This window comes from Bufo bufo, chromosome 1 (assembly GCF_905171765.1).
Source record: "Bufo bufo chromosome 1, aBufBuf1.1, whole genome shotgun sequence".
Taxonomy (NCBI): domain Eukaryota; kingdom Metazoa; phylum Chordata; class Amphibia; order Anura; family Bufonidae; genus Bufo; species Bufo bufo.
Genome location: NC_053389.1, coordinates 734,180,652 through 734,193,764, shown reverse-complemented (window position 1 = coordinate 734,193,764; position 13,113 = coordinate 734,180,652).

Genomic DNA, 13,113 nt, shown 5'->3' with positions numbered 1-13,113 from the left:
GAGATGTACAACACCTACTAAAAATAAAGAATCACGTGCAGAGTATACATTTGACACTTATGCCTATGTCTACATGGACTTATCTCCACAAAATCATCAAAAATACAAATATCAGAGCTGTACAGAGTTATAAAGTTGACTAAAAGGAAAAAAAAGGCCCTCCTAGATCTGAGAAATGGTCACATATTCTCTCTTTGGCAAGAGGGGTGATGAGAGGTACAAAAGTTCCTGTGTCACTAGTAAGCTGTGTGTGGAAGAAGTGACAGTAACGGATCAGACCCATGACAATCAGCTGCATTGTTGCATTAGGGCTAATGTTATTGCATTAGGGCTAATAAGAAAGGAGGTACCTGTGATGAGACAAAACCTTTAATTATTCATATTATACAATTTTTAAGTAATAATACTAATATAGTAGTTAAAGTGGTTGTCCAGCCATCAAGTAGACAAACCTAAATGCTAGAAATCTAAAAAATTAGACCCACCTGTCTGCAGTCCCGCCGCAGCTCTGTTCCTATCCCCCATGGATTCAAGTAGCGGCTGGGTCCTGTGACTGCTGTGGCCAATCACTGGCCTCATTGGTCATGTTGGTTTGAATAGTGGTAGCATGGACTGGTAGCACCTGGAAATGGAACAGTGGCAGGACCGTGGACAGATAAGTCTTCTTTTTTATGTTCGGGCACACAGGTCAGTAGCATAGGGGTTTTCGACTTAAAGAAAAAATATTGTCATGGGCGCCTAACTAATAAACTATAGACCTCCAAAGTCTTTACATAGTCCTTGACTGTAGCTAAAGTTTTCAATAGTAATTCTCTCATACACATTTTATTCTATGTTTTAATGGCCTTCTTCATGAGGAGTGTTATATAGTCAGCATCACTCATATTTTTAACATTCTTGCTTAGGAATAGAATTTAGAAATAAGCATATTGTCCTATGGAACATCAATGCCAGGACAACTATTAAATATCTAAATTATTCATCGAGAAGAACGACACAAAGCAAAAAAGTTAAATCGCAGTGTCTTGCAAACTTCGTAACTAAGAAAAGAACCTATCAGGAATCCCGGATTGAGTGACGCACCGCCCCGCCAGAATCACGTGGGACGCCACAAGATTAGAGTTGAGCGAACACCTGGATGTTCGGGTTCGAGAAGTTCGGCCGAACTTCCCGGAAATGTTCGGGTTCAGGATCCGAACCCGATCCGAACTTCGTCCCGAACCCGAACCCCATTGAAGTCAATGGGGACCCGAACTTTTCGGCACTAAAAAGGCTGTAAAACAGCCCAGGAAAGAGCTAGAGGGCTGCAAAAGGCAGCAACATGTAGGTAAATCCCCTGCAAACAAATGTGGATAGGGAAATGAATTAAAATTAAAATTAAAAAAATAAAAATGAACCAATATCAATTGGACAGAGGTCCCATAGCAGAGAATCTGGCTTCACGTCAGCAGAGAATCAGTCTCTTCATGCCATAGCAAAGAATCTGGCTTCATGTCAGCAGAGAATCAGTCTCTTCGTGCCATAGCAGAGAATCTGGCTTCATGTCAGCGCAGAATCAGTCTTCATGTCATAGCAGAGAATCAGGCTTCACGTCACCCACCACTGGAACAGGCCACTGTCACAAATTTAGGCCCCGGCACCCAGACAGAGGAGAGCGGTCCCGTAACAGAGAATCTGGCCTTATGTCAGCGCAGAATCTGTCTTCATGTCATAGCAGAGAATCAGGCATCACGTCACCCACCACTGGAACAGGCCACTGTCACACATTTAGGCCCAGGCACCCAGGCAGAGGAGAGAGGTCCCGTAACAGAGAATCTGGCCTTATGTCAGCGCAGAATCTGTATTCATGTCATAGCAGAGAATCAGGCTTCACGTCACCCACCACTGGAACAGGCCACTGTCACACATTTAGGCCCAGGCACCCAGGCAGAGGAGAGAGGTCCCGTAACAGAGAATCTGGCCTTATGTCAGCGCAGAATCTGTCTTCATGTCATAGCAGAGAATCAGGCATCACGTCACCCACCACTGGAACAGGCCACTGTCACACATTTAGGCCCAGGCACCCAGGCAGAGGAGAGAGGTCCCGTAACAGAGAATCTGGCCTTATGTCAGCGCAGAATCTGTCTTCATGTCATAGCAGAGAATCAGGCATCACGTCACCCACCACTGGAACAGGCCACTGTCACACATTTAGGCCCAGGCAGAGGAGAGAGGTCCCGTAACAGAGAATCTGGCCTTATGTCAGCGCAGAATCTGTCTTCATGTCATAGCAGAGAATCAGGCTTCACGTCACCCACCACTGGAACAGGCCACTGTCACACATTTAGGCCCCGGCACCCAGACAGATGAGAGCGGTCCCGTAACAGAGAATCTGGCCTTATGTCAGCGCAGAATCTGTATTCATGTCATAGCAGAGAATCAGGCTTCACGTCACCCACCACTGGAACAGGCCACTGTCACACATTTAGGCCCAGGCACCCAGGCAGAGGAGAGCGGTCCCGTAACAGAGAATCTGGCCTTATGTCAGCGCAGAATCTGTCTTCATGTCATAGCAGAGAATCAGGCATCACGTCACCCACCACTGGAACAGGCCACTGTCACACATTTAGGCCCAGGCACCCAGGCAGAGGAGAGAGGTCCCGTAACAGAGAATCTGGCCTTATGTCAGCGCAGAATCTGTATTATTCATGTCATAGCAGAGAATCAGGCTTCACGTCACCCACCACTGAAACAGGCCACTGTCACACATTTAGGCCCCGGCACCCAGACAGAGGAGAGCGGTCCCGTAACAGAGAATCTGGCCTTATGTCAGCGCAGAATCTGTCTTCATGTCATAGCAGAGAATCAGGCATCACGTCACCCACCACTGGAACAGGCCACTGTCACACATTTAGGCCCAGGCACCCAGGCAGAGGAGAGAGGTGCCGTAACAGAGAATCTGGCCTTATGTCAGCGCAGAATCTGTCTTCATGTCATAGCAGAGAATCAGGCTTCACGTCACCCACCACTGGAACAGGCCACTGTCACACATTTAGGCCCAGGCACCCAGGCAGAGGAGAGAGGTCCCGTAACAGAGAATCTGGCCTTATGTCAGTGCAGAATCTGTATTCATGTCATAGCAGAGAATCAGGCTTCACGTCACCCACCACTGGAACAGGCCACTGTCACACATTTAGGCTCCGGCACCCAGACAGAGGAGAGCGGTCCCGTAACAGAGAATCTGGCCTTATGTCAGCGCAGAATCTGTCTTCATGTCATAGCAGAGAATCAGGCATCACGTCACCCACCACTGAAACAGGCCACTGTCACACATTTAGGCCCAGGCACCCAGGCAGAGGAGAGAGGTCCCGTAACAGAGAATCTGGCCTTATGTCAGCGCAGAATCTGTCTTCATGTCATAGCAGAGAATCAGGCTTCACGTCAGCCACCACTGGAACAGGCCACTGTCACACATTTAGGCCTAGGCACCCAGGCAGAGGAGAGAGGTCCCGTAACAGAGAATCTGGCCTTATGTCAGCGCAGAATCTGTATTCATGTCATAGCAGAGAATCAGGCTTCACGTCACCCACCACTGGAACAGGCCACTGTCACACATTTAGGCCCAGGCACCCAGGCAGAGGAGAGAGGTCCCGTAACAGAGAATCTGGCCTTATGTCAGCGCAGAATCTGTATTCATGTCATAGCAGAGAATCAGGCTTCACGTCACCCACCACTGGAACAGGCCACTGTCACACATTTAGGCCCCGGCACCCAGGCAGAGGAGAGAGGTCCCGTAACAGAGAATCTGGCCTTCTGTCAGCGCAGAATCTGTCTTCATGTCATAGCAGAGAATCAGGCTTCACGTCAGCAACCACTGGAACAGGCCACTGTCACACATTTAGGCCTAGGCACCCAGGCAGAGGAGAGAGGTCCTGTAACAGAGAATCTGGCCTTATGTCAGCGCAGAATCTGTATTCATGTCATAGCAGAGAATCAGGCTTCACGTCACCCACCACTGGAACAGGCCACTGTCACACATTTAGGCCCAGGCACCCAGGCAGAGGAGAGAGGTCCCGTAACAGAGAATCTGGCCTTATGTCAGCGCAGAATCTGTATTCATTTCATAGCAGAGAATCAGGCTTCACGTCACCCACCACGGGAACAGGCCACTGTCACACATTTAGGCCCCGGCACCCAGACAGAGGAGAGCGGTCCCGTAACAGAGAATCTGGCCTTATGTCAGCGCAGAATCTGTCTTCATGTCATAGCAGAGAATCAGGCTTCACGTCACCCACCACTGGAACAGGCCACTGTCACACATTTAGGCCCAGTCACCCAGGCAGAGGAGAGGTCCCGTAACAGAGAATCTGGCCTTATGTCAGCGCAGAATCTGTATTCAAGTCATAGCAGAGAATCAGGCTTCACGTCACCCACCACTGGAACAGGCCACTGTCACACATTTAGGCCCCGGCACCCAGACAGAGGAGAGCGGTCCCGTAACAGAGAATCTGGCCTTATGTCAGCGCAGAATCTGTATTCATGTCATAGCAGAGAATCAGGCTTCACGTCACCCACTACTGGAACAGGCCACTGTCACACATTTAGGCCCCGGCACCCAGACAGAGGAGAGGTTCATTCAACTTTGGGTTGCCCCGCAATATAATGGTAAAATGAAATTAAAAATATTATTGAATGCGGAAGTGCCCTGGAGTAGAATAATATATTGTTATGGGGAGGTAGTTAATATCTAATCTGCACAAGGGATGGACAGGTCCTGTGGGATCCATGCCTGGTTCATTTTTATGAACGTCAGCTTGTCCACATTGGCTGTAGACAGGCGGCTGCGTTTGTCTGTAATGACGCCCCCTGCCGTGCTGAATACACGTTCAGACAAAACGCTGGCCGCCGGGCAGGCCAGCACCTCCAAGGCATAAAAGGCTAGCTCTGGCCACGTGGACAATTTGGAGACCCAGAAGTTGAATGGGGCCGAACCATAAGTCAGTACGTGGAGGGGTGTGCACAGGTACTGTTCCACCATGTTAGTGAAATGTTGCCTCCTGCTAACACGTTCCGTATCAGGTGGTGGTGCACTTAGCTGTGGCGTGTTGACAAAACTTTTCCACATCTCTGCCATGCTAACCCTGCCCTCAGAGGAGCTGGGCGTGACACAGCTGCGTTGGCGACCTCTTGCTCCTCCTCTGCCTTCGCCTTGGGCTTCCACTGGTTCCCCTGTGACATTTGGGAATGCTCTCAGTAGCGCGTCTACCAACGTGCGCTTGTACTCGCGCATCTTCCTATCACGCTCCAGTGTAGGAAGTAAGGTGGGCACATTGTCTTTGTACCGGGGATCCAGCAGGGTGGCAACCCAGTAGTCCACACACGTTAAAATGTGGGCAACTCTGCTGTCGTTGCGCAGGCACTGCAGCATGTAGTCGCTCATGTGTGCCAGGCTGCCCAGAGGTAAGGACAAGCTGTCCTCTGTGGGAGGCGTATCGTCATCGTCCTGAGTTTCCCCCCAGCCACGCACCAGTGATGGGCCCGAGCTGCTTTGGGTGCCACCCCGCTGTGAACATGCTTCATCCTCATCCTCCTCCACCTCCTTCTCATCCTCGTCCTCCTCGTCCTCCAGTAGTGGGCCCTGTCTGGCCACATTTGTACCTGGCCTCTGGTGTTGCAAAAAACCTCCCTCTGAGTCACATCGAAGAGACTGGCCTTAAAGTGCTAAAAATGACCCCTCTTCCTCCTCTTCCTCCTGGGCCACCTCCTCTTCCATCATCGCCCTAAGTGTTTTCTCAAGGAGACATAGAAGTGGTATTGTAACGCTGATAACGGCGTCATCGCCACTGGCCATGTTGGTGGAGTACTCGAAACAACGCAACAGGGCACACAGGTCTCGCATGGAGGCCCAGTCATTGGTGGTGAAGTGTGTCTGATCCGCAGTGCGACTGACCCGTGCGTGCTGCAGCTGAAACTCCACTATGGCCTGCTGCTGCTCGCACAGTCTGTCCAGCATATGCAAGGTGGAGTTCCACCTGGTGGGTACGTCGCATATGAGGCGGTGAGCGGGAAGGCCGAAGTTACGCTGTAGCGCAGACAGGCAAGCAGCGGCAGGGTGTGAACGCCGGAAGCGCGAACAGACGGCCCGCACTTTATGCAGCAGCTCTGACATGTCGGGGTAGTTGCGAATGAACTTCTGCACCACCAAATTCAGCACATGCGCCAGGCAAGGGATGTGCGTCAATCCAGGTAGGCCAAGAGCTGCAACGAGATTTCGCTCATTATCGCACACCACCAGGCCGGGCTTGAGGCTCACCGGCAGCAACCACTCGTCGGTCTGTTGTTCTATACCCCGCCACAACTCCTGTGCGGTGTGGGGCCTGTCCCCCAAACATATGAGTTTCAGAATGGCCTGCTGACGTTTACCCCGTGCTGTGCTGAAGTTGGTGGTGAAGGTGTGTGGCTGACTGGATGAGCAGGTGGAAGAAGAGGAGGAGGAAGCTGAGTAGGAGGAGGAGGAGACAGGAGGCAAAGAATGTTGCCCTGTGATCCTTGGCGGCGGAAGGACGGGCGCCAAACAGCTCTCCGTCTGGGGCCCAGCCGCCACTACATTTACCCAGTGTGCAGTTAGGGAGATATAGCGTCCCTGGCCGTGCTTACTGGTCCACGTATCTGTGGTTAGGTGGACCTTGCCACAGATGGCGTTGCGCAGTGCACACTTGATTTTATCGGACACTTGTTTGTGCAGGGAAGGCACGGCTCTCTTGGAGAAGTAGTGGCGGCTGGGAACAACATACTGTGGGACAGCAAGTGACATGAGCTGTTTGAAGCTGTGTGTGTCCACCAGCCTAAATGACAGCATTTCATAGGCCAGTAGTTTAGAAATGCTGGCATTCAGGGCCAGGGATCGAGGGTGGCTAGGTGGGAATTTACGCTTTCTCTCAAATGTTTGTGAGATGGAGAGCTGAACGCTGCCGTGTGACATGGTTGAGATGCTTGGTGACGCAGGTGGTGGTGTTGGTGGTACATCCCATGTCCTCCAGAGGCAGAGGAAGAGGCCGAGGCGGCGGTAGCAGCAGAAGAGGCCGAGGCGGCAGCAGCAGAAGAGGTAGCAGGGGGAGCCTGAGTGACTTCCTTGTTTTTAAGGTGTTTACTCCACTGCAGTTCATGCTTTGCATGCAGGTGCCTGGTCATGCAGGTTGTGCTAAGGTTCAGAACGTTAATGCCTCGCTTCAGGCTCTGATGGCACAGCGTGCAAACCACTCGGGTCTTGTCGTCAGCACATTGTTTGAAGAAGTGCCATGCCACATTGTTTGAAGAACTCCTTGAAGCTGCCTTTGGGTGCTCGGTCCCAGATGGCGGCGGTCAGTAGCAGGCGGAGTCTCTTGGCGGCGGGTGTTCTGATTTTGCCCACTGCTCCCTCTTTTGCTACGCTGTTGGCTCGGTCTCACCACTGCCTCTTCCTCCGAACTGTGAAAGTCAGTGGCACGACCTTCATTCCATGTGGGGTCTAGGACCTTATCGTCCCCTGCATCGTCTTCCACCCAGTCTTGATCCCTGACCTCCTGTTCAGTCTGCACACTGCAGAAAGACGCAGCAGTTGGCACCTGTGTTTCGTCATCATCAGAGACGTGCTGAGGTGGTATTCCCATGTCCTCATCATCAGGAAAAATAAGTGGTTGTGCGTTAGTGCATTCTATCTCTTCCACCCCTGGGGAAGGGCTAGGTGGATGCCCTTGGGAAACCCTGGCAGCAGAGTCTTCAAACAGCATAAGAGACTGCTGCATAACTTGAGGCTCAGACAGTTTCCCTGATATGCATGGGGGTGATGTGACAGACCGATGGGCTTGGTTTTCATGCGCCATCTGTGCGCTTTCTGCAGAAGACTGGGTGGGAGATAATGTGAACGTGCTGGATCCACTGTCGGCCACCCAATTGACTAATGCCTGTACCTGCTCAGGCCTTACCATCCTTAGAACGGCATTGGGCCCCACCAAATATCGCTGTAAATTCTGCTGGCTACTGGGACCTGAGGTTGTTGGTTCACTAGGACGTGTGGCTGTGGCAGAACGGCCACGTCCTCTCCCAGCACCAGAGGGTCCACTAACACCACCACGACCATGTCCACGTCCGCGTCCGCGTCCCTTATTAGATGTTTTCCTCATTGTTCCCGTTCACCACAATTTTGAGAATGGCAAATTTGGGAATGCTTTTTCAACCCAGAAAAAAAAGTGTGCTTTTACGGTCACTACAAATAACTTGACCAGCTAAAACAGTGCAGATTTGGTTGAATAGAGATGTGAGACCTGTTTTTTTTTGCGCTGTGTGACAGTTATAGGTTTAATCACAGAATGACACTTCTATCAGCACGCTAGCGTGTGTCTTAGGTTTTTCTGAATGACACTATCAATAACTTCAATGTAAGATTTTCTTTTTGGGATAGATTTCAAGTAGGCCCGAAATACCACAAACTAGTTATTTTCAGAATGGCAAATTTGGGAATGCTTTTTCAACCCAGAACAAAAAGTCTGCTTTGACGGTAACTACAAATAACTTGACCAGCTAAAACTGTGCTAATTTGGTTGAATAGAGATGTGAGACCTGTTTTTTTTTTGCGCTGTGTGACAGTTATAGGTTTAATCACAGAATGACACTTCTATCAGCACGCTAGCGTGTGTCTTAGGTTTTTCTGAATGACACTATCAATAACTTCAATGTAAGATTTTCTTTTTGGGATAGATTTCAAGTAGGCCTGAAATACCACAAACTAGTTATTTTCAGAATGGCACATTTGGGAATGCTTTTTCAACCCAGAACAAAAAGTCTGCTTTGACGGTCACTACAATTAACTTGACCAGCTAAAACTATGCAGATTTGGTTGAATAGAGATGTGAGACGTGTTTTTTTTTGCGCTGTGTGACAGTTATAGGTTTAATCACAGAATGACACTTCTATCAGCACGCTAGCGTGTGTCTTAGGTTTTTCTGAATGACACTATCAATAACTTTAATGTAAGATTTTCTTTTTGGGATAGATTTCAAGTAGGCCTGAAATACCACAAACTAGTTATTTTCAGAATGGCAAATTTGGGAATGCTTTTTCAACCCAGAACAAAAAGTCTGCTTTGACGGTCACTACAATTAACTTGACCAGCTAAAACTGTGCAGATTTGGTTGAATAGAGATGTGAGACTTGTTTTTTTTTGCGCTGTGTGACAGTTATAGGTTTAATCACAGAATGACACTTCTATCAGCACGCTAGCGTGTATCTTAGGTTTTTCTGAATGACACTATCAATAACTTCAATGTAAGATTTTATTTTTGGGATAGATTTCAAGTAGGCCTCAAATACCACAAACTAGTTATTTTCAGAATGGCAAATTTGGGAATGCTTTTTCAACCCAGAACAAAAAGTCTACTTTGACGGTCACTACAAATAACTTGACCAGCTAAAACTGTGCAGATTTGGTTGAATAGAGATGTGAGACCAGTTTTTTTTTGCGCTGTGTGACAGTTATAGGTTTAATCACAGAATGACACTTCTATCAGCACGCTAGCGTGTGTCTTAGGTTTTTCTGAATGACACTAACAATAACTTCAATGTAAGATTTTCTTTTTGGGATAGATTTCAAGTAGGCCTGAAATACCACAAACTAGTTATTTTCAGAATGGCAAATTTGGGAATGCTTTTTCAACCCAGAACAAAAAGTCTGCTTTGACGGTCACTAGAAATAACTTGACCAGCTAAAACTGTGCAGATTTGGTTGAATAGAGATGTGAGACCTGTTTTTTTTTGCGCTGTGTGACAGTTATAGGTTTAATCACAGAATGACACTTCTATAAGCACGCTGTCATGGTCTTACCTGCTTGCTGTTCTCCTTCGTTTGACATGTGCTGGCGGCCATCTTGGTTTCTGGGTTTCTTGTAGCCTTCCACCCTGCGGCTCCTCCTTCCCCTGGGAGGAGCTGGATGCCTAGCTCATATATATAGGAGGTCTGTGGCTTCAGTTCCTTGCTTGGTCCTCTTGTGTTCACATGCTTCTAAGACTGCTGCTGCTTCCTGTTTCTGATCCTGGCTTCGTCTGACTACCCTGCTGGTTCCTGATCCTGGCTTCGTCTGACTACCCTGCTGGTTCCTGATCCTGGCTTCGTCTGACTACCCTGCTGGTTCCTGATCCTGGCTTCGTCTGACTACCCTTCTGGTTCCTGACCTCTGGCTTCGCAAAGACTCTGCTCGGTTTCACCATCCGTTTGGACTTTTGCTTTACAGCTTTATTTTCAATAAAGCCTTCTTATTTTCACTTATCTCTTGTTGTACGTCTGGTTCATGGTTCCGTGACATTAGGACCAAGCCATGAATTCTGACGGTACAGGGCCATCCTCGCTACCCACGCTGGTTGCCAGACTTGATCAGCAGGATCACCTGTTGGGTCGTTTCGCTGTGGCGTTGCAAACCCTGCTTGAACGCACGGCTCATTTCGCTCCCGTTGCCGATGGGTCGGTTGTCGCTCCTGGGCTCGCTCCTACTGCCGCTCCGGTTGTTGCGCCAGAGTCTACCCCGACACCTGTTGTTGCGCCTGCGGTGTTTCGGGGTATGACCGGTTCTGCCCCTCTTCCACAGCGCTTTGGGGGAGAGCCAACTCAGTGCCGAGGTTTCCTTAACCAGGTGGGCATTTATTTCGAGTTGCTGCCACATGCCTTTCCTACTGAGAGATCAAAGGTGGGCTTCTTGATCTCGCTGCTCTCGGACAAGGCCTTGGCCTGGGCCAGCCCTTTATGGGAGAACAACAATCCGGTGGTTGCCGAGTTTTCCGGTTTTGTTGCTTCTCTTCGGAAGGTATTCGATGTGCCGGCTCGTGCTGCCTCTGCTGCGAATCTCCTTATGTCCATCAGACAGGGTTCACGATCCGTAGCTGAATACGCCATTGAGTTTCGTACCCTGGCAGCAGAGGTGGGCTGGAATAATGAGGCTCTGGTCGCTGCTTTCTCTCATGGTCTCTCGGATGCCTTGAAGGATGAGGTTGCAGCTAAGGACCTACCAGTTGAGCTCGAGTCTCTTATTTCTTTCCTGATTTTGATTGACACCAGACTCAGGGAGAGACCTTCCTTTAAGGAGAACCTGCGGAGGTCTTCTAACAGATTGGTGCCTACGTTTGCTGTCCCACCCGTGCCTCCCTCTCCTCCCACGCCTCCTGGGGATGACTTGTCTAGGGGTGAACCCATGCAGCTGGGGTTTGCTCGCCTGTCCGAGGGGGAGAGGGCACTCCGGAGACGCGAGGGCCGATGCATGTACTGTGGTCTCGGTGGGCATTTTCGGTTGGCATGTCCGAACCGTCCGGGAAACGCTCGTACCCTGAGATCCTGTCGGGGGCAGATCTTGGGTGGAGTTTCCTCGTCCCCGGTTTCCCGTGTTGACAAACCACTGATCACTGTTGTCCTCTCCTGTGTCGGGGGCTCGGTGACGACCCAGGCGTTGGTGGACTCTGGTGCTGGTGGTTTGTTCATTGATAGTGTGTTCGCTGCCGCCAATTCCATTCCTCTGCAGGCTCGAGGTTCCCCACTGGCTCTTGAGGCGATAGACGGCAGACCCCTTCTGCCGCCACACGTGACTCATGAGACCCTTCCAGTGGGGATAGCCATTGGTGCCGTTCACAGAGAGTCGGTCTGCCTCCAGGTTATTTCGTCTCCACACTACTCGGTGGTCTTGGGGTACCCCTGGCTCCAGAAGCATAATCCGACTTTCGATTGGAGATCGGTCGAGATCCTCTCGTGGTCACCGCAGTGTGGGGCTAGTTGCATCCATGGGTCTGTCAAGTTGCTGTGTACTTCCTCGGACTCTCTGTTGCCTCCTGAATACGAGGAGTACCGGGATGTATTCGATAAGGTGCGTGCGGTTGCCCTACCTCCGCACCGCCCATACGATTGTGCCATAGAGTTACAATCTGGTGCCGTTCCTCCTCGTGCCAAAGTCTATCCACTGTCGGTAGCGGAGAATGAGGCCATGGAGGAGTACGTGAGGGAGGCGCTTTCACGCGGACACATTCGCAAATCTTCGTCCCCGGCAGGGGCTGGATTTTTCTTTGTGAAAAAGAAGGGCAGTGAGTTGAGGCCTTGCATCGATTACAGGGGTCTCAATCGCATCACGATCAAGAACGCTTACCCGATACCCTTGATTTCCGAGCTGTTCGATCGCCTTAAAGGGGCCACGGTCTTTACCAAACTCGACCTGAGGGCGGCATATAACCTGGTAAGGATCAAGGCGGGCGATGAGTGGAAGACCGCGTTTAACACCAGGACCGGTCATTACGAATCCTTGGTTATGCCCTTTGGGTTGTGCAATGCGCCCGCAGTCTTTCAGGAATTCATCAACGATGTTTTCCGTGACCTGTTGCAGCAGTGTGTGGTAGTCTATTTGGATGACATCTTGGTATATTCTGAATCCATGGAGGCCCACATTCTGGATGTCAGACGAGTGTTGCAACGGTTACGAGAGAACAAGCTGTTCGGTAAGCTTGAGAAATGCGAATTTCACCGATCCCAGGTAACCTTCTTAGGTTACATCATTTCCGCTGAGGGGTTCTCCATGGATCCAGAGAAGGTTTCGGCTGTCTTACAGTGGCCCCAGCCCAGTGGTCTTCGTTCCCTGCAGCGCTTTTTGGGCTTCGCCAATTATTATCGGAAGTTCATCAGGGACTTTTCCATGCTGGCCAAGCCTCTCACGGATCTGACCAGGAAGGGCAGTAATTCCCAGGTCTGGCCGCTCGAGGCCATCCGAGCTTTTGAGGCCCTAAAGTCCGCCTTTGTGTCGGCTCCGATTCTGTCGCATCCCAACCCTGGGTTGCCCTTTGTCCTCGAGGTGGACGCGTCTGAGACGGGAGTAGGCGCCCTTCTGTCTCAGCGTAGAACACCAGAGGGTCCTCTGCTTCCTTGTGGGTTTTACTCCCGGAAACTGTCTTCCGCGGAGTGCAACTATCAGATTGGTGACAGGGAGTTATTGGCCATCGTGCAGGCCCTTAAAGAATGGAGGCACTTGCTCGAGGGTTCGGTGGTTCCGGTTCTCATCCTGACGGACCACAAGAATCTGACCTACCTTTCTGAGGCCAAGAGATTGACACCACGTCAGGCCAGATGGGCTCTGT